The sequence below is a fragment of the Notolepis coatsorum genome, assembly GCF_963971535.1.
Source record: "Notolepis coatsorum genome assembly, chromosome: 12".
NCBI classification, from domain to species: domain Eukaryota; kingdom Metazoa; phylum Chordata; class Actinopteri; order Aulopiformes; family Paralepididae; genus Notolepis; species Notolepis coatsorum.
The window spans coordinates 85,540,097-85,564,431 of NC_140176.1; the positions used below are offsets into that span (position 1 = coordinate 85,540,097).

The 24,335-nt window shown below is 42.7% G+C and overlaps 1 protein-coding gene and 1 pseudogene across 2 annotated transcripts in view; both read right to left on the reverse strand.

Annotated features, from left to right (window-relative positions):
* The window catches only part of LOC311237948 (rho GTPase-activating protein 28-like), a gene marked incomplete at its 3' end in the record, with an annotated part of 60,058 nt that extends 57,711 nt beyond the window's left edge, over window positions 1-2,347 (reverse strand). The window contains exon 1 of the mRNA XM_084325924.1: window positions 2,298-2,347. The remainder of the gene's footprint in view (window positions 1-2,297) is intronic.
* A 1,391-nt stretch (window positions 2,348-3,738) lies between these two features.
* The window catches only part of LOC311237950 (laminin subunit alpha-1-like), an 81,701-nt pseudogene continuing 61,104 nt past the window's right edge, over window positions 3,739-24,335 (reverse strand). Inside the window, exons 46-47 of the transcript XR_014621093.1 lie at window positions 15,473-15,489; window positions 3,739-3,888 (exon numbers count right to left, since the gene is read on the reverse strand). The product of XR_014621093.1 is annotated as a laminin subunit alpha-1-like (transcript). The remainder of the gene's footprint in view (window positions 3,889-15,472; window positions 15,490-24,335) is intronic.

Consider the following 24,335-nt stretch of genomic DNA (forward strand, 5'->3'; position numbering starts at 1 on the left):
TGTTAGAACCTACTTTATATTAACTGTGTTAGAACCTACTTTATATTTACCGTCAGTTAGAACCTGCTTTATATTAACTGTGTTAGAACCTACTTTATATTAACTGTGTTAGAACCTGCTTTATATTTACCGTCAGTTAGAACCTGCTTTATATTAACTGTGTTGGAACCTGTTTCATATTAGATGTGTTAGAACCTGCTTCATATTAACTGTGTTAGTACCTTTAGTTAGTCTTTCTGACTATGTATTAAACTGTTTTAGAACATATCAAAGGGAGAAAATATCACATCAGGCTTGGAGATCATGCATCTGAGAAACATGACACCTAATTCGGAGTTCCACAAGGGAGCTACCTTGGTCCATTATTATTCTCACTGTACATGCTGCCACTTGGGGACATCATTAGAAAACACAATGTATGTTTCCATAGCTACACAGATGACACACAATTGTACATCTCTGCTGAACCAAATGATCCCACAGCTATTAACTCTTACCAATTTCTGCCTCTTGCCAATAAACAAATGGATGACCAACAACTTCCTAAAATTAAATCAGGACAAAGCTGAAATCCTACTTGTCGGCCCTGCTGAGCAATATGGGTAAATTTACTACTTGGATCAAACCCGAAGTTACAAGTCTTGGTGTTATAATAGACTCAGACCTAAGCTTTAAGTGGTTAACTGGCACCGGCCTCTAGAGGACGATTTGCCCACAGGCGCGATGCCACTCTAGCGGCTCGGGTCTGCATTTTCTTATAGAATATATATATATAGAATTAAAGCCCTATTTGTTGCCTGTCGATTGCCCTTTCAGGCGACAGAATCCGTTCAGCGGTTCTCGAGCTACATGCCGATATGTGAGGAGTTTTCTTTTTTTATTACCACCCCGACACCCGGGGCTCTAGCTCAGTCAATCATTTGGCGATCTCGAGAAATATTGGACAGAGTTGTAGCCAATGAGTGTGGCTTTCCAATGATATCCCATGTGGGGATCTGCGAATCAGGGATCTAGGTGAAAAGTCACGAGCGAAAACAGGAAGAGAAAGAAACGCTGAATGAATTGAAGTCAATGAGGAAATGGTTTACTGGAGAGCTTTTTTCTTTTCTTTTTTTTAGTTTACCAAAATCGCTCCTAATCACTCATTTCTGAACGGATATGTATGACATCTGGACATGTACTACATAAGACGTCAGGATATGGGCCCGGGGTGTTTTCCAGCTCATACAAATTGTTTTGGAAATACTATATTTGGATATTGCAACTACTACAGAATAACACGTTTTTCTACAACTCAAGTTCAGACCTATGTTACTCTATTTCATTAGCACTAGAAGTGATCTTTCTTTAATGTATCAGAAACTTCCGAATTATCTTTCAAAAGAGACCAGGCTTATGCATGTGCTATAAGTATAAAGATACGCTTTTCAAAAAAAAGTATGCAGTCCTCAAGTTCAAGTTTAAAAATGGCCAGTTAAGGGCGCCAGTTAAGAGGTTCAATCAAAAAGGTGACAAAAACATAATTCTTCCACCTTAGAAAATAATTTATAAATCAAAAGGATGCTGAAAAAACCCACAGAACAACTCCAACTCATTCAAAACTCTGCAGCTAGATTATTAAATAGAATCAAGAGGAGAGACCACACAAGTCCAGTGTTAGCTACCTTGCACTGGCTTCGGGTAACATTTAGAATCAATTTCAAATTTCAAAACATGTCTTCACCATAGCCTTTTAATACATTCTGCTGTGTGGACTCATTGCATCCAGACTGTGATTGTTGTACTGTAGATGAGAACTATTTTATTGCACTGCACTATTGCTCTATTTTACTCTCGTCTACTCTATTCTATTTTACTGTCTATTGTATTAATATGTACTGTTGGACTGTGGTAATTCCATGTACGAATAAATAAATGATGATGATTATTTATTGTGCCTAAAAACAAATACAACTTTAAGTAGACATACTTATTGCTGTTCTGTAAAGTAATTCAGAACTGTTCTGTAAAGTAATTCATTATTCTATAATGTACCTTAGACCAGGGGAAAAGGCAGAGTATATGAGAAAGACCTATGGCTCCGACAGAACTAAACATCTAAAATACTGTGTTTTACCCTTTTCTTATCAACCGTATTGTGTAAACATGTGCATCAGTGACAATCAAACCATAAACAAAGAGGCCTATTAATAAGATGTTAGATCCTAATATGAAAAATTATGTGATTTAATGTTAACCCAGAAATCAATCAAATATATATATATATATATTTACGGAAGAAGAAAACACAGACTTACCTTTCAACTCCTCAGAAACAACCTCTCTCCTTAGTGAGAACCAATGGAACAGAGAGAGAGAGAGAGAGAGAGAGAGAGAGAGAGAGAGAGAGAGAGAGAGAGAGAGAGAGAGAGAGAGAGAGAGAGAGAGAGAGAGAGAGAGAGAGAGAGAGAGAGAGAGAGAGAGAGCCTTGTACATAAACACAACTGACTGCAGTGTGAAATAAACAGAGAGAAGGAGGGAGGGAACAGCATCAGGGAGAGGGTGTGGGAGGGCTGAGGGGAGAGAGAGGGTGAAGGAGAGATGGGGAGAGAAATAGAAAGAAAGAGGGGGAGAGAGAGAAAAAGAAAAGAGAAAGAGAGTGAAAAAAGAGAGAGGGAGAGACAGAGAGAGAAAGAGATAGAGGAAGTAATATGTAAGTGTTCAGTGCCTTGCTCAAAGACACAATGGTTGTTGCGGGAATCAAACATGCGACCTTGTGGTTACAAAACAGTCTCTTTAAGCCACCAGACACCCTGTCATCACACAATCAATAATTATGATGATGAGTTTAACTAATGAACTGAATACTACTTTAACACTTAATTCACAGTAAAAGAGAGAGAGAGAGAAAGAGAGAGAGAAAGAGAGAGAGACAGAGAGGTAGTGTGTGTGGTTATTATGGGATGTCACCCCCCACTAGAGAATGTAGGTCAGTAGACCCTAACTAATAACATATGGACCACAGCACAGAGAAAGAGTATGCGTGTGTGTAATCTGAGTCTTGTTGAGTCTTGTTCTGATCATGACCTCACTGCTGCAGGAATGTCAACAACTGGCTGGACACACATACACAGATACACACACACATATATACACACACACATATACACACACACACACACACACAGATATATACACACACACACACACACACACACACACACACACACACACACACACACACACACACACACACACACACACACACACACACACACACACACACACACACACAGTGTATATACAAACACACATATAATCTATATACACACATGCACACATATAATGTATATATACACACACATAATGTATATACATATAAACACATATATATACACACACACACATAATGTATATACATACACAATCACACATATATACGCACACACACACACACACACGTATCAAGAATCAAGAGGTTTATTTGTCACATACATACCAGGGCATACAATGAAATGCGGGTGGTCATGCCTGCATTGATTGTGCAAAATACAATAATAAAAATAGGCATAGAAAAAGATAAACATAGAACAAATTTAATAGGTAAGACACAAGATATGCATGGTCAAAATATACACACACACACAGACATACTGTATATATACACACTAGTGTCGGGCAAGTCACTCAGGAAGTGTAATTAGTAGTTCTGTGTGGTTATTTTCTCTATGATGAATCACAGTGATGGAATCAGCAGATCTAAAAGCGCTGATTGTACAACTTATCAGCAGCCGGCAACAGCAGCAGGCTCAACACGACAAAGCCATGCTGGTGCAGTGCCAGACTGCTGAGACACAGTGCCAGCAGCGTGGACAGACATCGACAGTTCAACTGCAGAGATTCTGTGGGCTGAATTAAAGGAGCGACATGCGGCACGAGAGGTCGGAGAGAAAAAAGAGGGCGTCAGGCAAACCCTGCAAGATTTTAATTACATTTAATTTCAAACCTTTTTTTTATACAGGTAAAAATCTCAATGAGACATAGTCTCATTTACAAGAGCAACCTGATCCACCAAACAAACATGACAAATACATAAAACAAGTTCCAGAGAAAAACAAGACAAGTAACACAACTAAAAGCCTAAGAGAGGCTAAAATCTAGATAGATACATTAAATTAAGAGCAAGAACAGGCCGCCATGGATCCCCTTTCAATATTCCATATAAGAAGCTTAAAATCTCGAGGGCGGAGCTAGGCGATCATGGAGTAGACGTGTTTCACGTGAGCTCCCTTCTATCGTGCGAAATATACTTTTCTCCCCATTAGTCTTTATTTTATTTTTATTTGTTATTTGTCTGCTGGTTGAGTCGTCGAGTTTCAACTACTGTCGTCGACTTTTTTCAACTTTCTGCGATGTCGGTGGTGGAGACCAGATCCATGAGCACCCCAGCCGGCAAACTGCCACCGGGCCTAACCGCGCCGTCGCCCGGTATCAGTGAGATAAGCGAAGCTGTACTCTCGGTCATGACCAAACTCCATGCAGACTTTGAGACACGCTTCGCTGAAACACAAAGAAAAGTGCAGGCGGAATCTTTTGATAACCTTCATCGAGAGATGTCAGAGGAAATTAGGTTGGCGGTCGACCCGTTGAAATACAAGATGGAGTCGCTGCACATTGTCTCCTCGGCTAATGCTAACGAACTAGCCACGCTAACGACAGAGGTCTCACTACAAGGCGAGAGGATGGCGGGTCTGGAGACCTCCCTGCTGGCTAGGCAGGCTGAAGTTGCCAAACTACAGTCGGTAATTGTGGAAATGCAGTCCCGGGAGAGACGCTACAACATCAGGATTGTTGGTGTACCGGAGGGCAACGAGGGAGGCCGTCTCTCGGAGACCATGCCGGAATTGCTGCAGGAAATACTGGGGAAGATGTCCTCCCCAGCCCTCCCGTATGTGAATCGGCCTACAGAGCGGGCAAGACCAGTCCCGGAGTGAACAAAGAGCCGAGGCCCATCATTGTCAAGCTGAACAGGCTTCAGCAGAGGGAGCTCATCATGCAGTCGGCCCGTGCCAGAAGGGGTAAACTAAGTCTTGGCGATCACAAAGTGGCCATTTTCGAAGACTTTACACCGGAGGTTCAAGCACAGAGAGGCGAATACAAAGTGGTCATGTCCAGGCTATGGAAACTAGGCCTGAGGCCTACGCTATTCGCTCCCGCGAAATTATCTGTGCTGGGTAAGGACGATGATCGGCGTTCATTTTGGTCTTTGGCTAAAGCGAAGGAATATCTCGGGGGGATAGCCGAGACTGTAGCTTGATATCTATGTCGGGTGAGTGACTTGGCGGTGTGGGCCTGAATACATTGATGGGGCGGACTACTCACAGATGCTTGTTGTCATGCCAGACATGCTAACTGTCCACTGCCCATCCAAACTAGCGGGGCATCCCAATGACTTCTGGTACTTGCTAATGCTGACCTCATGGTCGTACGTGTGTGTCGCCTTTATGAAAGCAAGCGAGCTAGCTGAACAATGTACAAAACAGATTCTAGCGTGCTAGCCGGATTCATCACTAGCTTATGCGCTAGCCTCGGGCTAGCTAGCAGGCTGTGTCTATCGCCCGCGCCGAGACGTTCGAGACCCGTTAATGTTTACGTATTTTGGTTGTTGTTGCTGTTTAAGTGACATCGGTTTGTACAATTCAACAGTGATCGGGTCCTTAACTAACTTCTTGTATGCTTTTATTTTTATATCCAGGCTGTTTTGAGCTTTGGGCTCCAGTAGTAGAAGGTCGGTTGAATATATATATACAATATATGATAACAGGTTGTGTCAGGTATAGCTTATTACTATCCCTGGGTTAATGAAGGTGTTTAATTCTATTCTTACATAGGTTATGTCATTCCAGCCGTTGTGCCTGATCAGAGGGGCTGTTACATGCGTGCACTTTGACCATAACCCCTTTTTTCCCTTTCTTCTTATTGTCGATGTTTGAATGACATCTGTTTGCGCAATTTACCTGTGATCCGATCCTGCCTTAGACTATCTGCTGGTATGCTTTAATTAAATTTTGTTTTGAATTTTCCTTTATCCATTTATGCTATAACATTGCGACATTAATACGCAGACTCGGAAGTAGATGGTTACAGGGTTGATGTTGAGTTATTATATAATAATGGCTATTTTTTCCATTATAGTTGTCTCATGTTAGGGCCAAGACCGATATCTTTATTGAATTAAATTTTAATTTGTGTTTATTGGACTAGTGGGGGTTTAATCAGGGGTTTATCTAGAGGGGGGTCGGAGTGGAGAGCGTCTTATTGGATCCATGACTCCAGTGGGAAATGATAGGAAGATGACCATCCTTAGTGGATGGGGCATAGGGAGGGGATTGGAGAGTGGGTATAGGAGGGTAAATAATAGGACGGGTGGGTTAGGGTTTAGAGTAGAAGGAGGGGGGGTTGTAACTGGGGTGGTATTTTTCTGTGTTTTATGTACTGTTGTCTTATATGTGTGTAATTGTTCCTCCTCTGAACTCCTGGGATTGACCGTCTGGGCCCGCCTGGATCAGCGCCTCTGTACTCAGCCTGGCTGCACTGGTATGTTCTCTACGCATTTAGACAAACTCGACCATGGCTAAATTGAATATTTTAATTTGGAACGCAGGGGGTCTTAACGCCCCACACAAGCGTGCCAGTGTCCTTTGGTTATTGAAGAGAAGAAATATTGACATTGCTCTCCTTAGTGAGACGCATTTATTGGTGGGTGATGTGTCAAGGCTAGCAAATCGACAATATCACGTTATCTCCTCATCCTCAGCCGATGATAAGACGAAAGGAGTCGTCATAGTTACAAGACGTAACCTTGATATCAAAGTCCTGGATGTGTGGTTGGACACGGAGGGAAGGATTACTATAGCAAAAGTTGAGTTCTCTCATAGGAAGATGGCAATAATAGCATTGTATGCCCCTAACACATTTGATTCAGCGTTCTATAATACAATCACGAAGAATATGTTGGAACTTACTGGATATGCTCTCATTGTGGGTGGCGATTTTAATGCGTGCTGGGATGCGGAGATGGATAGGTCCGGGTCCTCTGAAACAAGCGACCAAAACGGTCCTCTAAGGCCCTCAGGATGTGGGCCCAGGACACGGGGCTCGCAGACCTATGGCGCTTATCCAATCCCACCCTCAAGGATTACTCTCACCTGTCAGCCAGACACAAAACCTTCTCTCGAATAGACTATGCATTCGCGTCCCCTAATATGTTTGATAGTTTCGACGTCTCATTGGTTCCCCTGGCTCTCTCGGACCACAAGGGGATTTTCCTTGTGGCAACCTTTGGCAGGCTCTCCACGAGAGCTCCCAGGTGGCGTTTTAACTCAACCTTATTAAAGAGCGATGATTTATGTTCTGAGTTCAGGAGTAAACTAGCTGAATTCTTGCAGATCAATGTTGGCACAGTCGATGACCCCAGGGTCCTATGGAACGCATTGAAAGGATTTATCAGGGGTCATGTCACACTTTTCGCCTCCAATTTGCGTAAATCCCTGTCAAAAAAACTAGAAGGACTGGAAACATTATATGCGGACCTATACGCATCTTTGCAAACTAACTATAGTGAACGACTAAACACACAACGTAAGATAGTCAAGAAAGAAATAAACTCCATACTTAAACAACAGTCTGAGTTCTTGATACATAGGACAAGGCAAAATTACTACTTTCACGGCTCCAGACCTAGCCATCTATTGGCAATGAAAATACGCTTGAATGATCATTTCTCGGATATCCCCTCGATCAAGACGCGACAGGGTACAGTCACTACTGATTCGAAAAAGATCAACGACACTTTTAAAGAGTTTTACTCACAGTTATATAGCTCAGAGGTTAATCTCGACGACTCTAAATTTGAATCGTTCATTGGCGGGCTTGAGATACCCCACATTTCTGAGGAAGAGGCTAAGGAACTGGGGAAACCGATCACTCTTATGGAACTAAGGGAGACGATTGCTGAAATGCAGAGGGGTAAGGCACCAGGCTGGGATGGTATTCCACCCGAGGTGTATTTAGCTTTCTGGGACCAACTGGGTCCATTGATGCTCAATATGATCAATTACGCTATCGAACAAGGGGAGTCTCAAGATATGTCAACATGGCGTTGATTTCTTTACTTCTCAAGAAGGACAAAGATCCCAATGATTGTGGTAGCTATAGGCCCTTGAGTCTTCTCGGGGCCGATTTAAAAGTGTTTGCCAAGGTGCTGGCCCGCCGCCTGCAGAGATTTATGACGGTATTGGTACACTGCGATCAAACTGGTTTTATCCCGGGGCGCCTGGCTGCAGATAATCTTAGGAGGCTGTTGCATGTAGTCGATAACAGTATAGACAATACAGCTCCATCCACAGTTCTGTCTTTGGATGCCATGAAGGCGTTTGACAGACTAGAATGGTCATACCTGTGGAAGGTACTTGAGGTCATGGGTCTTGGAAAGAATTTTATTCATATGATTAAAGTCCAGTATGCCTCGCCGTCGGCAATGATACTGACAGGCAAAAACTGTTCCACACTTTTCCCAGTCTCCAGATCTTCTAGACAGGGTTGTCCTCTGAGCCCAGGACTATTCGCGCTTTCCCTCGAACCATTGGCCCAATTTATTAGGCAATCGGAGGACATCGTCCCCATAATGATCAATAATACACCACACAAAATTGCTCTCTATGCGGATGACCTACTGATTTTTATGGATGACCCTTCCCGGTCAGCCACAAAATTATTGGGAATAATCGACGACTTTGGTAAATTGTCAGGCTTTAAGATTAACTGGAACAAATCAGCCTGCCTACCTCTCAATGAGCTGGCCAAGGCGGTGCGACTACCAGCTGATATCCCCATAGTGGAACATTTTAAATACTTAGGCATAGAGATATTCCCCACGCTGAGTCAAACTACTAAGTACAACTTCACGGGTACTTATGATAAAATACGCCAGGATCTAGACAGATGGTCATCCCTTCCTAACTCCTTACAAGCCGAGCTTCCATAATCAAAATGAACGTCCTGCCTAGGATACATTTTGTTAGCTCAATGCTCCCCCTGCCCCCTCCAATAGACCACTGGCACAAGGTACAATCGATGGTATCTAAGTTTATCTGGAATAACAAACGCCCGAGAATCAAAAGAGCTACTACTCAACGTAGGAAACAAGATGGGGGCCTCGCAATCCCTGATTTTAAGCTTTATTTCTGGTCCTTTTCACTGAGACCTCTGATGTGCTGGCTAGACCCTGTAGATGCTGTATCTTGGCGCTCCTTAGAAGCGGCGGCGGTCTCACCGCTAAGATTGCAGGATGTAGTGTACTCCACTGTCCCTAGCGGGCGTCACAGCGGCGAAGAAGCTAATAGCAATGAGATGGAAGGAGCCTGAGAAGCTCACAGTGATTAACTGGTCCCTAACACTGTTGGATGTGATTTATCTTGAGATATCCACGGCGCGGGTGATTGGGGTGGGGCAGGCTGGGATTGACCTATGGTTCGCAGCAGCTGAGAAGGTTAGGACCGCCGTGTGCGGCTGAGTGGGGTTGGGGTGCTTGTTCGGGGGAGTCCGGCGGTCTCGTGGGAGGGGGAGGAGGAAATGTCTTGTCTGTCTTGTCTTTTGTGATGTCTTGAATTTAACTAGGGATTTTATTGGGGGGCAGCTATTTAGCTAGTTCTTCGCTATTTGGTCATCTTTAGATAGTACCCCTGGGATTTTTGAATTTAAAATTTAAAAAGGTTGAACTCTGTTTTCTTTTCTTTTTTTGTCTTTATAATTTATAAATAGTTATATTCTGTATTATTATTGTTTTTGTTATTTTCCTGTGAAGTTCTGTGTATTGTGATTGTGATTAATGTGTTGTCTTGTTTCATGTAAGTAATAATAAAAAAATTTGATCAAAAAAAAAGAAGCTTAAAATCTCCAATGGAAAGTAGGTTCGGGAGCCTCAGTTCCTTCTGTAATATGTTCCACGTAAATGGGTCAGAACAGGAAAAGGCTGTTTTTCCGAGTTCTGTGCGGGCAAATGGTACAGATTTAGATTTCTTAAAAAGGTGGTCAATATGGGACTTAAAAGAAAGGTTGTCATCAATTAAAAGTAGGGCTGTCAGTTTATCGCGTTAATTAGATTAATTAATTACACAGAAAATGTACTCAAAATTAATAAAAAAACTTAAAATTAAAAAATGTATTATACATTTTTTTTTTTTTTTTATTTTTTTTAAATAAATCTCATTCATTCCATAATAACGTAGAAATGACAGCACTAATTAAAAGGTTTAAGTATTTATAGGTGGACACAACGTCCGATGAAATGCCAGGAAGAACTGCTGGGACCTTCTTTTTGTTAGAAAAGAACTAGTGCTGTCAGGATTTGTAATTAATTAATCTAATTAATCGCATTTTAATCGCATAACCATTTTATGCCTGATATTCTATATTCTATAATCATATTTCAAATTGCATGTGTCCGGATGGCAGAATTCAGTACTGTATCTACAAAACCTTCTGTTTAATCATCTTCCATCTATTAATTTGCTTAGATTTTTCAGGTCTGGTCAATTTTTAGCATGGTGTTATTCACAGTCAAAGATAAAAAAGAATGTATTGATATTCTCATTTGGTTCATTACAATTTACTCAAAATACTCATTCAATCAATCACCGCGCAGATTGATTGATTGAATGAAAATGTTATTAACAGATTGCAGAATGGGTACAATACAGTACGGCTCAATACACACAATTGTTAAGGGGATGCAGACCAGAGAAAGACTTTCGTCTTGTTTACATCAGGGTCCCCCATTTTCAATTCATAATGAATTGTAAGTAAGGGTGCAACTTGCACCATGCAATCCATTCTTATTTCTTTGTGGATCTAGACCACAGTATTTCTGACACTGGGAATACATTCCCTGATATTCATAGATGTCCCTATAAATCAGATACCAAGAACATGCAAATGGCCCATATTAAAAAAAAGTCTGTAAATGTGTATTCTACATTCTTATGGAATGAATGAGATACAAAAAAAAATTATGTCATTTTTATTTTATTTTTTATTAATTTTGAGTTAATTTTCATAACGTGATAATTTGCTGTGTAATTAATTAATCTAATTAACGCGATAAACTGACAGCCCTAAAAAGAACACAACCTTGGTTTTGTCTGCGTTCAGTCTAAGTCTAAGACGAAGCAGGCATTGAAAAGACATTGAAAGCAGAGACAACTGTATGTGTGCAAATAATAAAACAGTGTCATCAGCATAACAATTTACTGAAGCATTTATATCACAAGACACATCATTGATATAAATAGAAAATAGGGTATAATAATAATAATGCAGGACCTGTTGCAGAGGTGCTAAAAAAAAAAAAAAAAAAAAAAAAATAGGGTAGGACCTAGGTCAGAGCCTTGAGGAACGCCATTTGTGATATTCAGAAAGCTAGAGGAGAGGCCATTGAACTGAGCACACTGCTAGCGATTGGAGAGATAATTAGTAAACCAGCCAACTGCATGGTCTGACAAACCAATGTCCATTAAACCACTTTACCTGTAACTGAGGGGTACAATTCCCTGACTGTATTGATAAGTATGGTATCATTAAACCACTACCGCTTTATGTACTTTAATTACTGGCCATACAGTACACGATATCTAAGTATGATGAACACTTTCCCACATATGAAATCAGGTCCACACAAAGGTAATAGTCAAATATTTAATATATAGCAAAAGGTACATATAATAGTTACTTATTACATTTATGATTTGAATGCACTTGTAAGGCAAATGAGTATTCGTAGGCAAATCAACACTGAATGTCCAATCTCTGGTTACACAGGAAGCAAGTATACAACCTGGCTCTTAGGGAATTATAACGATGGCACTTAATGATTATAGCGGGAGATACTGTAAAGGGTCCTGCCGGTTGTAAGCCAGTAGGGGGGGTAGGAGAGCCGTCAGCTGTATCCCGTCTGGTCAACGATTTCTAGGGAGAATTCAGGTACAGAACACAGTGCCCGTAGAACCTTGATCCACAGATGAATACACTTGGGCTCTCTTGTAGACGATAGCTGTAGCTGTAGCTGTAGGTCCACAACGGAGAAGAAGCGAGGCGACCTCAGTCTGGTCTGAGCGCCGTCTCACCTTGGCTCCTCTCGGGGTAAATCCAACACTCACCGGTGTTGGCGATTATCCGCTCCACAAATCAAAGCACCAAAGCAAATAGATATTCCATGCCGTATAGGGCTCAGCAGTCGTCGGGGTAGGTAATCCAATGTACAGGTCCACTCGTCCTCGCCTAGAACTCCTCGGATGAAAGCACCACGTGTGGTCTGCCCAACCTGGTTAAGACTCTAGATAACGCGAGGAAGCGATGGGGGTGCTGCTCACTTTAGAACTCTAACCGTACGATGCACCATACATAATAGACTATTATTACTTAATAGAAATACGGTGCCAAACTCTGGCAATTCAGCTATTAATTCGCACGAGGTCTCACTGCTATTCTAAGGCCAAACAGGCCGTACTACACCGCACGCGGTATCGTGGGGTGAGGCTTCACGTCTTGTTACTTAGTTGGGTAGAAGGGTAAAGGACTAAGAGGAATTCTACATTTCTTGCGCCATATTTATATGCACAGTGGACAAGTAGTGCCGCTCTGCTTTCGGTAGCCGTATTCCTGCGCGGAGCTGGGGCTAGTAAGGGCATGTCTCGTCGGTACCTTTGAACTTGAACGCCAGGGGCTTGTCCCTGGCGCCTGGTCCTTTTGTCCAATAAGAGAATGAACTATTATGGGCTGTAGTAGAATAAAGGGATATTCCGTGTATATGTACAAGGAATATACAAGGGATATCAAACGATATACAAATACTATTAAATATATATCCATAAATAAATATATATATTCGGTTTAATCTGATCCTTCACAACATTACCCATTCCACTTTCCATATCAACCGATCTCAACCCCCCCCCCCCCAATTTAGCCAGAACACCTCACTTTCCGTATCAACCAACTTCCAACTCCCCCTTCCCCCTGACGGACCCTCTCTGCTCCCGGAGACAGACGTCTCACTCCTCAGCGAAGGAACCTAAAACACTGGACCCACCCACCCCACGGCCAGTATCCACTTCGAGTCATCCGCTATAACTCTGATTTACCTATTTGGGTATAATAAACCTGTGTTTAAGCAAGTCTATATTTGACTAGGTACATTCATTGATTGAAAATTGTATTAACAGATTGCAGAATGGGTACAATACGTACGGCTTAATACACACAATTGTTAAGGGCATGCAGACCAGAGAAAGACTTTCGTCTTGTTTACATCAGGGTCCCCCATTTTCAATTTATCGTGACATTTATGACATACACGACATAGACATACAGTACTTTTACATCCAGACATTTATGACATACAAAATATACAAATATACAGTACTGTTTAAAAGACAGAGATCATAAAAAAAAATATACATTCGAGGGGGAAGAAACTGTACAATGGAGGGGGTTGGGTGGGTGGGTGGGGGTTTGGACATTTACCAGGGCCAGTTTTGAATTGCAGCCTCCCGTAGGTGCTCTTTGAGAGCGGTTTTGAAGGAGGGTAGGGATTCACATTCCTTCACGGCTGTGGGTAGGGCGTTCCACATTGTTGTGGCATGATTGCTAAACGTGTTTAGTCCCTTGTTTGAGCTGAATCTGGGTTGAACATGATTTGTGGAACTCCCTCTGGTGTTGTGGTCGTAGAATTCACTGACCTTTGGGAAGTATTTCGACTAGTGCTGTCAGGCGATAAAAAAAAATTATCTAATTAATTACAGGCTTTGTAATGAATTAATCTAATTAATCGCATTTTAATCGCATAACCATTTTAGGCCTGATATTTTATATTCTATAATAATATTTCAAATTGCATATGTCCGGATGGCAGAATTCAGTACTGTATCTACAAAACCTTCCGTTTAATCATCTTCCCTTTATTCATTTGCTTAGATTTTTCAGGTCTGGTCAATTTTAGCATGGTGTTATTCACAGTCCAATTTTTTTTTAAACGAATTGGATTGATATTCTCTGTCACAAGACAGTGGGAACAATATGAACAGTAGTCTTCTGCTGCCCTCTGGCGGGCACCGTCAGATGGTGCAATCCATTATATCTTTGTGGTTAAATGTAATTAATGTGATGTCATTATGCATGTTGTCGTTGGCTCTCCCTTCCTTTGTTTGATGTCGTCCTCCTGTCTGGTTATTGTGTGTGATTATGCCTTTTGTGTCCAAGTTGAGTTGTTCTGATTTTTGCATTTCTATATTATTGCCTGGGCTCGCCAGCTGTTAGTAATTCAATCAAGGGTAGTATTTAAGTGTCTTCTGCCCTCACTTCATTGTGGCGTCATTGTCTCCGGTACCCATGTTTCCTGTTGTGTCTCTGTTAACGTCGTCCTTGCCCTGTTGTTGTTTTCAGTCTAGGTAAGTGTTTGTTAGTGTTCCGTTTTGTTGCCCTTTGGTTTTCGAGTTCTCAGTCCGTTTTCTGGTCAGGTTTTGTTTTTCATTAGTGCCAGCTCGGCTGTGCCTTTTATGTTTGTGCATTAATATACTTTTGTCTGCTGCCAAGTAAAGCTCTTTAACACATTGGGTGCCAACGACGAGAAATCTCGTTGTTGGCCGCCATGCGTTGAGTGCCAATGACGAGAAATCTTGTTATTTAATCGTTATTTCTTTTAATATCCATTCATTTTTCATCCATCCAGCCTCACGTTATCATTGGGACTGGCTCTGAGCTCGAAAAGGGCAAATACCGCCCCCTATCATCTCCCGGATGGTATTGCACCCATTGGAATGGAGTCATTGGGACTTGCATCCAAAAAAATAACTCCGGATTCCACATTTTACTTCTGATGCATGTAACCTGAGACTATTGCATCCACTGAGGGAACTGGAAGAAGCGTTGATTATGTGTTTCGAGGTATAACGTTGGATCAATAAACGCAATCGATATTTGTAATGGCGATCAGGAATTGGATTAATCTTTTTGCAGAACATCTGATCTGAGGTAAGGACTTTATTTTACCAGTATTGGTGTGACATCCTCCGGCACGACGCAAAACACAAGCTGATTTCTTGAACTGATTTTAATGAAGATGCTCCATCCAACCTCATCCAAACCGTAAAATCTGCATGAAATACAAATGCATACGAAAGATACCATTACTATTACAAGTTCATTAAAACCCATGGTCGGAACGTCACTGTAACATATACCACAATTATTATCTACAAAAATCAATACCTTATTGGCTGCGTGCCAGTATATGAGAACATCGATGCGTTATGGAAGTATGTCTTCTGTCCGTTTCTTGGAAGATTGTCTTGTTACGTTGACTTGATGGATTGTTCTTTGCTTATTAGAATGAAAATGAGGGGGGGGGGGGGGGGGGGGTCGTGGCAGGAAGGATTACAGAGGTGGAGGGTGGATCTGTTGAGACACAAGGGACAGGAAAAGGGGATGAAAATGAGGGGGGGGGGGGGTGGTGGCAGGGAGGTTTACGGATGAGGGGAGTGTGCCTGGGGTGGCTGTAGCTATTGAGGGAACAGGGTCAGAAGACTCAGTTGAGGGGGTCAGGGTGGAGGGAGTAGAGGATATTGATATGGAAGAGGGGGACGGCGGGATGGAGGTTGTTAGGCAGAAGAGAAAGATTGGAGTAGTTGGGTTGTCAAGCTCACAAGCTAAGAAGACAGGTGTGACGGAAGAACTCGGCAGTACACAGAGTAAGGTAGTTGGGGTGTCGAGCTCTCAAGCTAAGAAGACAGGTGTGACGGAAGAACTTAGCAGTACGCAGAGTACACAGGGGCGTTTATGGGCAGAGATGGTTGTGGATAGTGATGATGAATATGAGGAAGATGGTTATTCCTATTCACTAGATGCAATGAAACTGTTTTTAAAGTTGACAAAGAACAGGAAGAGTGTAGAGGTGAAAGATTTTTTTCCAGATAACATTTTGTTTGTTGCAGCAGCAAAGGAACATATGAGGTTTAAAGGAGATGGTCGTTTTGTTGACAAAGATATATACAGGATGAGAAAGATTGTGCAGAAGGTGATGCAGGGCCCCAGTGTGGAGGAGGCTGGAGTGGAATCGGTGTAGTTTTTGTTTTGTTTTATTTGTTTAGTTTTTTTTTACTTTTTTTTTTTTTTTTTTTTGAGGGGACTGGTGTGGTGTCACTTGGGGCTGGACTTTTCAAGGTGTCCCGATACCGGGGAAAGGAGGCTGAGACTTTTTTTGTTCATCTCATATACTCTTATACTTTTGTGGAATTTTATGAGGACTGGGACTATGGAGGATTCAGAGACGGGAGCGGGGCGTATCGTTTTCATGCCCGATGGGGAGGCCACGCATTACTCCTTCGGCAGAATTTTCAGCAGAGTCGTCATGGGGGATGTTGTCTCTGCCGTCTTTGTATGTTACCGGCACCGGTACCTTGTTCAAGGGTTGGAAGGTATGACTGTGGGGCTCATCGCGGTCTACGCCGAAATAAACGGTTTCCTGATTCAGCCTTGGAGGGTGATGGTGAAGAGGACTTTGCTGGTTAATTTCTACCCAATGTTCGGAATGGGTTTCATTAGGGCTTTGAGCTCTCGAATCAGAATGCTCGATGAGAAGTCACTGAGGGCTGCCAATCTCCACACGGGGGAGTGGGAGGTGAGGTTGGAGCGGCATCTGAACCAGGGAGGAAAAGGCGGCCTCGGACGGGGAGGCAAGGGTGACATACTGTCTGATGGGGATGTCGGTCCAGAGTGCAGCTCGATCCCTATGCTCTGTTTTCGGCCCCCGACATCATCGATGCCATGTGATATAAGACTGGTGGACGGTAGGAGCAAATGTGATGAGGCTGAAGGAGGATGGTCAGCTGTAAGGGCGGCCCTGTTTATCCACGGGATAAGTTTTGACTGGTGTCTGTCGGACACGCACAAAGGCCTGATGTGTTGTACCACGCGGGGAAGGGTGAAGCTAGAGACGCTCTTCTCAGGACAACGGTTTCTACAGTGCCTCTCAGGTGTCTCTCTCTCTGATACGCCCAGAACTTTGGATCGTTTAGGTTTCTTTTTTCCCTGTGGGGGAAATTTCAAGTGACAATTTGGTTCAGGTTCAGCATCATTGTCCCTAATTGATTTTTTTGTTTGTTTGTTCTATTTTTGTGTGTTTTTTTTTTTTTTTTTTTTTTGGTTTTGAGTTGTAGAGTATTTTATTTTTGAACGTTTTGTTGCATCTTGTGTAATTTTAGTAAAGAATAAAGTTTTTATAAAAATCAAAAATCTCTCTCTCTCTCTCTCCCTCTCCCTCTCCCTCTCCCTCTCCCTCTCCCTCTCCCGCCAGGCCATAACAGCCTGATTTCTTGAGACAGAAAAATGATGGTTTTGAGTACTTGATTAGAAATATAAAACAATGCATTTAAAAAAAAAAAAAAAAATTACAAATGTCTTCAATAGACTAACAGGAATTGTGTAAAGTTGCCCAAATAGTGCTAGGAATAGCAATACATAGCCCCTTTAAGATATAGTTTATGCATTCGCAAATGTGCTCGTCCTCTCATTGACTAAAGCATTGGCACTCAAGCGATAAATCGTGCACCCCCTGCTGGCAACCAATGTGTTAATTGTGACCGTCGTCTCCTGCCTCATCTCACTTCTCGCTCTCGTCCTGCTGTATTGGGTTCTACCTCCACCATCACCACCATGCCTATTCGTAACAATTCTCATTTGGTTCATTACAATTTACTCAAGCCTAGTAACAGACACAGTATTTCTGACACTGGGAATACATTCCCTGAGATCCATAGATGTCCCTAGAATCAGATACCAAAAACATGCAAATGGACCATTTAAAAAAAAGTCTGTAAATGTTTATTCTACGTTCTTATGGAATGAATGAGATACAAAAAATGTAAAGATATTTATAATTTTCTCTTTTTGTAATTAATTTTGAGTTAATTTTCATAACGCGATAATTTGCTGTGTAATTAATTTATCTAATTAACACAATAAACTGACAGCCCTAATTTCAACATGTACATGGGTATCTTAGTGGTGTAGTGTATCTTGTAGACCAGGCCCATTGCAAGTTGTCGTCTACTCTAAGCCATCCTAGGTTGTCAAAATGGGCAGGGGTGAGGTGGGTTTTAGGAGTAAGGTCAAGCAGTAGTCTGACCAGTTTGTTTTGTGATGTTTGTAGTCTTGTTTTTAGGGCCTTTGATGTGCTTTGGTACCATGAGGTGCAAGCATAGTCGTAGTACCCTTGAATGAGTGCTCCTGTTAGAGTCTTCAAGGTATTCTTGTTTACCAGAGAGGAGATCCGGTACAAGAATCTAGTTCGTTGGTTGACTTTTTTTATTACATTGGTGCATTTTGTCACAGGAAAGATTTGCCTCTAGGATAGAACCCAGGTAGGTAATTTCATCTTTCCTTGTGACAATATTGTCACCCACTGTAACAGAGAAGCCGTTGGCCTTGCTGAGTTTGTTATTTGATCCAAAGAGAATGGATTCTGTTTTACCCAGGTGTAATGATAGTTTGTTATCAGCGAGCCAGGTGCAGATTCTGCTGAGTTCTGAGCTGAGGGCTTTTTCAACCTGCAACTTGTCCCTGTCAGAGACCAGCAGGGCTGAGTCGTCCGCGAACAGGTTGCAGTCACAAGCTGATGACATGTCATTTGCATGAATTAGGAACAGTAACGGTGATCCGGGTATATTCCTCCATAGGTGTTTTATCCGGCTGCCTTGTCCCGAGCACAGATGCACAACCTCCTTCGGCTGACGAATGCATGGCTGGTGTCGGAGCTGAAGAAACTGACCCCCATCGAAAGGCTCATCATCGACCGATATATGTGACGAGCCCTCCCCTATGAGACGAAGAAGCTGGCCTGCCAGAGAGCAGAACAGTTGGATTGTGGAGGGTTACCAGGCAGCCCAGGGAGTGCTACGCAGCACTCAGTCCGCTAAAAGTGGGTATAAAACAGGAGGGAAGACTGTCAAGTTTTAAACTGTGGATACCAAACAGAGAAGGTAAAGACGACTTTGAACTGTTGAACAGTAATCCAGAACTAGTTTATTGCACTGTAATTAAAAAAAATATTTCAATCTATTCTATTCTACAATTTTATTGCACTGCACTATTTTACTGTCTATTTTATCTTACTCTTTTTATTATCGTCTATAAACTGAATCAAACCATAAACAAGGTGGCCTGTTGGGATGTTAGATCCTAATAGACAGGGTCAATTTTCAGAAAATCATAACCCTGAAGGCATTTCGTGTTTATTTTTGGTACACAACATTTCTAGGGGTATTAAGGGGTGCTGAATCCAAATCTGCTGTATACCAAGCTCAAAAATGTCAAATAAGGCCTCAAAATTGAGAAATTCAACATGGCCGCCAGCGCCAGGCTGAAATCTATTTAAGTGCATATCTTTTTGACTATAAACAAGGTAGAAACATCAATGAAATGTGTTTTTATATGTTTGCATACACGAGGAATTTAAAATCATATCCTGATTTTAGATCAGTTGTGAAAATGTTGCTTGAAACTCATATTTATAGCAGAAACGGTGGTCGTTATTGATGCATAACTCATCAACCAACTAAGAAAGAAAAGCAGGATGATCCCAGGCCATGGATTTATTCATCAAACTCTTTTCTCTTGATTTTTTTTAATCAACATGCAATTTATGCAAATTAGATAGTACTTAATATGCGTACAGTAGCTTAGGTACAGTAATTTATTGTCAGTCATCAATCGTATTCAGGCAGGTGTCGCAGGTGTCTTGCAGTTGCATGATTCATCCAATGCCACTTTTCCTGAATAGAATAGAATAGATTATAATATAATAAAATAAAAAGATTATTTTACCATATCAATATAAGTGAATGTTCAAGTTTCTTTATTAGTTGTCATACAGAATACAGAATACTTTGCATGAAATGTTTCTTTCTGTGTTGCTCCTGAGAGTGTGCTAGATAATAACAAGATAGTATAAAATAAGTATAATAAGTATAAAATAGAAAGTCAAGAAGTCAAGTACGTAAACAAGTGTAAACAACAAAATTGTTCAGTGTATCTATATATACAGTATGTACAGCTGGTACAAAAATGGTAAGGTATAGCTTAGCTTGTGGTGCCACCTTGTAGTGGTGATGTGCAATTTCCTGTTTGTAAAGTGTGTCTAAAGTGTAAAGTGTGTCTAAAGTGGTAAAGTGGGTGCTACACTGCTACAGTGTGTTGTTTATTTAAGTGAGTGTATGTGCGCTGTGGGTGTGTTGATGGTTTGCTTATTGTTCATTGTTCATTCATTGAGAATCCTGATGGCCTGGGGATAGAAGCTCCTTCTGAGTCTCTCTGTGCTTGCCATGAGACTCCGGTATCGCTTGCCAGACCGCAGCAGTTCAAAGAGGCAGTTGTTTGAGTGGCTGGAGTCTTTGATTATTCTCTTAGCCTTGCCCATGCACCGCTTGTTGTAAATGTCTTGGAGAGTGGGAAGCCCACCTTCAATTGTGCATTCGGCTGAACGGGCCACTCTCTGTAGTCTGCTGCGGTCTTGTGCAGTGCCCAAGTTCCCAAACCAGGAGGTGATATTGCCAGTCAGGATGCTTTCTATTGTGCATGAGTGGAAGTTCTTGAGGATCTTCTGACTCACGTTGAACTTCCTTAAGCACCTAAGGAAGTAGAGGCGTTGTCGTGCCTTCTTGATAACACTGTCAATGTGTGTGGTCCATGTCAAGTCCTCGGATATGTGGACTCCGAGGTACTTAAAACTGTTCACTCTCTCAACCGGTGCCCCGTCGATGCTGAGGGGGCTGTAGTCCCTGACCCCGACCTCCTAAAGTCCACAATCATCTCCTTTGTTTTGCTGACGTTCAGGGAGAGGCTGTTCTCTTGACACCATCTCGCTAGAACCTTAACCTCTTCCAGGTAGGCCCTCTCGTCGTTTGCAGAGTTCAGGCCCACCACTACTGTGTGGTCAGCAAATTTGATGATTGTGTTGTTGTTCCGCTGTGCCACACAGTCATGTGTGTACAGGGAGTGGAGGAGGGGACTCAGAACACAGCCCTGGGGGGCCCCTATGTTGAGGGTGATGGATGAGGAGGTGCAGTTGCCTGCTCTCACCACCTGGGGTCTGCCCATCAGGAAGTCCAAGACCCACTGGCAGAGGTCATAGTTCAAGCCCAGGTCCCTGAGCTTGGCTATGAGTTTGGAGGGGACTATGGTATTGAATGCTGAGCTGTAGTCGATGAATAGCATTCTCACATAGTTCCCCTGCCTCTTGTCCAGATGTGATGCTGCTGTGTGCAGCACATGGGCTATGGCGTCCTCCGTGGACCTGTTGGGGCGGTATGCAAATTGCAGGGGGTCCAGGTTGATGGGGAGGGAGGAACAGATGTAGCCCTTCACTAGCTTCTCAAAGCACTTCATGGCTATGGAGGTGAGAGCTACAGGGCGGTAGTCGTTGAGGCAAGCAGGCTTGGATTTTTTGGGTACAGGGATAGTGGTGGACTTCTTCAGACAGGTGGGGATGACAGCCTGTTCTAAGGACAGGTTAAATATGTCAGTGAATACCGGGGCCAGTTGGTCGGCACAGACTTTTAGGACGCGGCCGGGGATACCGTCCGGTCCTGCTGCCTTCCTGATATTCACTTTCTTAAACGTCCTCCTCACCTCATGTTCTGTTATCCTGAACACTGAGTCTCCATCAGCAGTGCCCCCCCCCCCTCCATTGCAGTGGTTTGTAGGCTGGTGCTGTTATTCCCAGCCTCAAACCTCGCATAGAAGGTATTGAGATCATTTGCCAGTTGGATGTCACTGTTCAGTTTGAGGGAGGTGCCTTTGTAATCTGTCATCGTTCTGAGGCCCTGCCACATAGCGTGAGCCTGTTCATATTGAAGTTCAATTTTATCCCTGTAGCGCCTTTTTGCTTCTATTACTGTCCTCCTAACATTGTATCTCGCCACCTTGTGGTCATTCATGTTGCCTGTCACAAGCCTGGCGTTGTATGCTGAGGTGCGCGCCTTCAAAACCGCCCGCTCCGCTCCCCGCGCCGCTCCCCGCGCCGCTCACATGCCCTGGTAGTACACCCACATGAAGTGAACTGCCTGCATGCTTTAGGCATGGGTGGCAGAGAGAGTAGCCGTGGCACTAGCTGTCCTTCCTTGTGTATACACCCCATTTCATCAACAGGAGGAAGATCAGGGTGTGGCAGGTGAGCTTGTTTCCAGATGCTTGCTTGATAGTGTGAGCGCATGATGTGGAACTTCACTGCATCTGAGGTTGGTGGCAGAGTCTCTTGTGGACGGCCTTTGCAGAATAACTTGACTCTTGCTTTGTTGCACGTATCCACCTCAGGCACACCATAGATCTTGCAGATGAATCTCTCTGTTGATTTCACAAGATCTCTGTGAAAGGGCCCTTCCCAAGGCCAGCAAGATCAGTGTGATGGTGCTCGAACACCTGCCAGGCTGTTTTCTTTCCGTGACCACTGAACTGGGACACACTGTCACATCCGGTGAGGGCATGGAAGGCAAGGATTGTGTCCAGTTGATCATCAGATAGTAGCTTTCTAATGTCATGTACTGGAAAATATTTTGGATCCTTCGATGTCCCAGCATTCATGTAGAGATGCGTACATCGGATTCTGTCATAGTGAGCCAAGAGTAGAAGCAGCACATCTGTGTCACACGCTGACACAACGATTGTTTCCACTGGAGCCTGGATGAGAAAATCAGACGTGTATCAGCTTCCTCATGGTCAGCACTCAGAGAGGAGACTTCAAGATCTGGATCTGTTGACTTGACAGTTGTCGCTTCAGTAAACCTCCCTGATACTACAACTACGGGTTCATCATCCGGGCTGTGTTCTATCAGGTGGTTTGAGAGTAGTTGAGCGATATCTGATTTGTTGTCTTCAAGGGCCATGAAGCTCGACCAATCGGCAGGAAGTGGAACAGACTTGTTTTTGATTTCACGACGTACTGGTCTGTGGCGCTGTTTGCGTTTCACCCTTGTGCCTGTTTTGATGGATTGGTCATGGTATCTGTCAAAGACGACATCTACCCTCTGGTATTTTGCTCCCATCTTCAACACGGTGTCAGTGAACTTGTTGGCATAGTCACCAAATGTTGTAGTGTCGGGTGGCTTTCCGAGTGCCATTACCAGAGCTTGGCCATCAATGACCAGACAGCTGGGTCCCTGAAGGGTAAGATCTGCAGGGGTTTTAACTTGTTTCATCAGTATATTTGCGAACACAGACTTGTTGGTGGAATGTAGACTCCCGATAGTTGTGGCCAGAGATGGCGGGATGGGCATGAGCTCATGCTGGAGGATATTGTCAAGGTCTACCTTACGACCTGCTCTGTAAGCTGTGATGAGCCTTTGTAGAATCTGCCTGTCCACTTTGATGGTGTTTTGCTTGTTCTTAAGTTGCACAACTTCTTACAAAGAGGCAAATGTCTTGGCTTTGTTCTTTCGAATGGGTGATTTCAGGTTCAGGTGCTGGTCACTATCTGGAGGTTCACACAAACGTTTGTCCACAAACATGTTCAGTTGTGCCTATCCAAGGTGTTCTGCGCCAAGTATGGATTATTGAATCTCCGGTGTGACTACGTCCTTGTTGATGCATGTAAGAAAACTTACAAAAGCACATTTAATTCAGGTTTGTACCTTGTGTAGTCACACTTAACTCATTAAGCCCCACCATTTATTTTTTGAAAATTCGCCTAAAACAGCATGCTTACATTAAAATGCTTATATATCCAGATTTATAAGAGCTACTTGCATAAACTTGGTACCTGAAGAAAGCTAAGACTTGGGGGATTCTAATGTTGGTGTCCAACACTGTACAGTTATTACCAAATTGCTGTAGTATTCCTGCAAACACTGAAGAAATGTCATTTTTTTTATCCTCGCCTATACAAAGATTACAGTTAGACAGTCAAAAACACTCCGTTACTCATGGTTGCACCCCAGCTATATTCCTACTTTCTTCCTCCATAGGTTCAGATGTTCTGTGCAAAGTTTCATGTCAGTAGAATAAAAAATTTGGGTTTAGCACCTGTTTTTGTGGAGAGAGGGCCTGGTGCTGGCGGCCATGTTGGATTTCTCAATTTTGAGGCCTTATTTGACATTTTTGAGCTTGGTATACAGCATATTTGGATTCAGCACCCCTTAATACCCCTAGAAATGTTGTGTACCAAAAATAAACACGAAATGCCTTCAGCACTTTATACAAGCACATTTTCTGAAATTATGCCTAGTCTATAATGTGAAAAACTGTGATTTTAT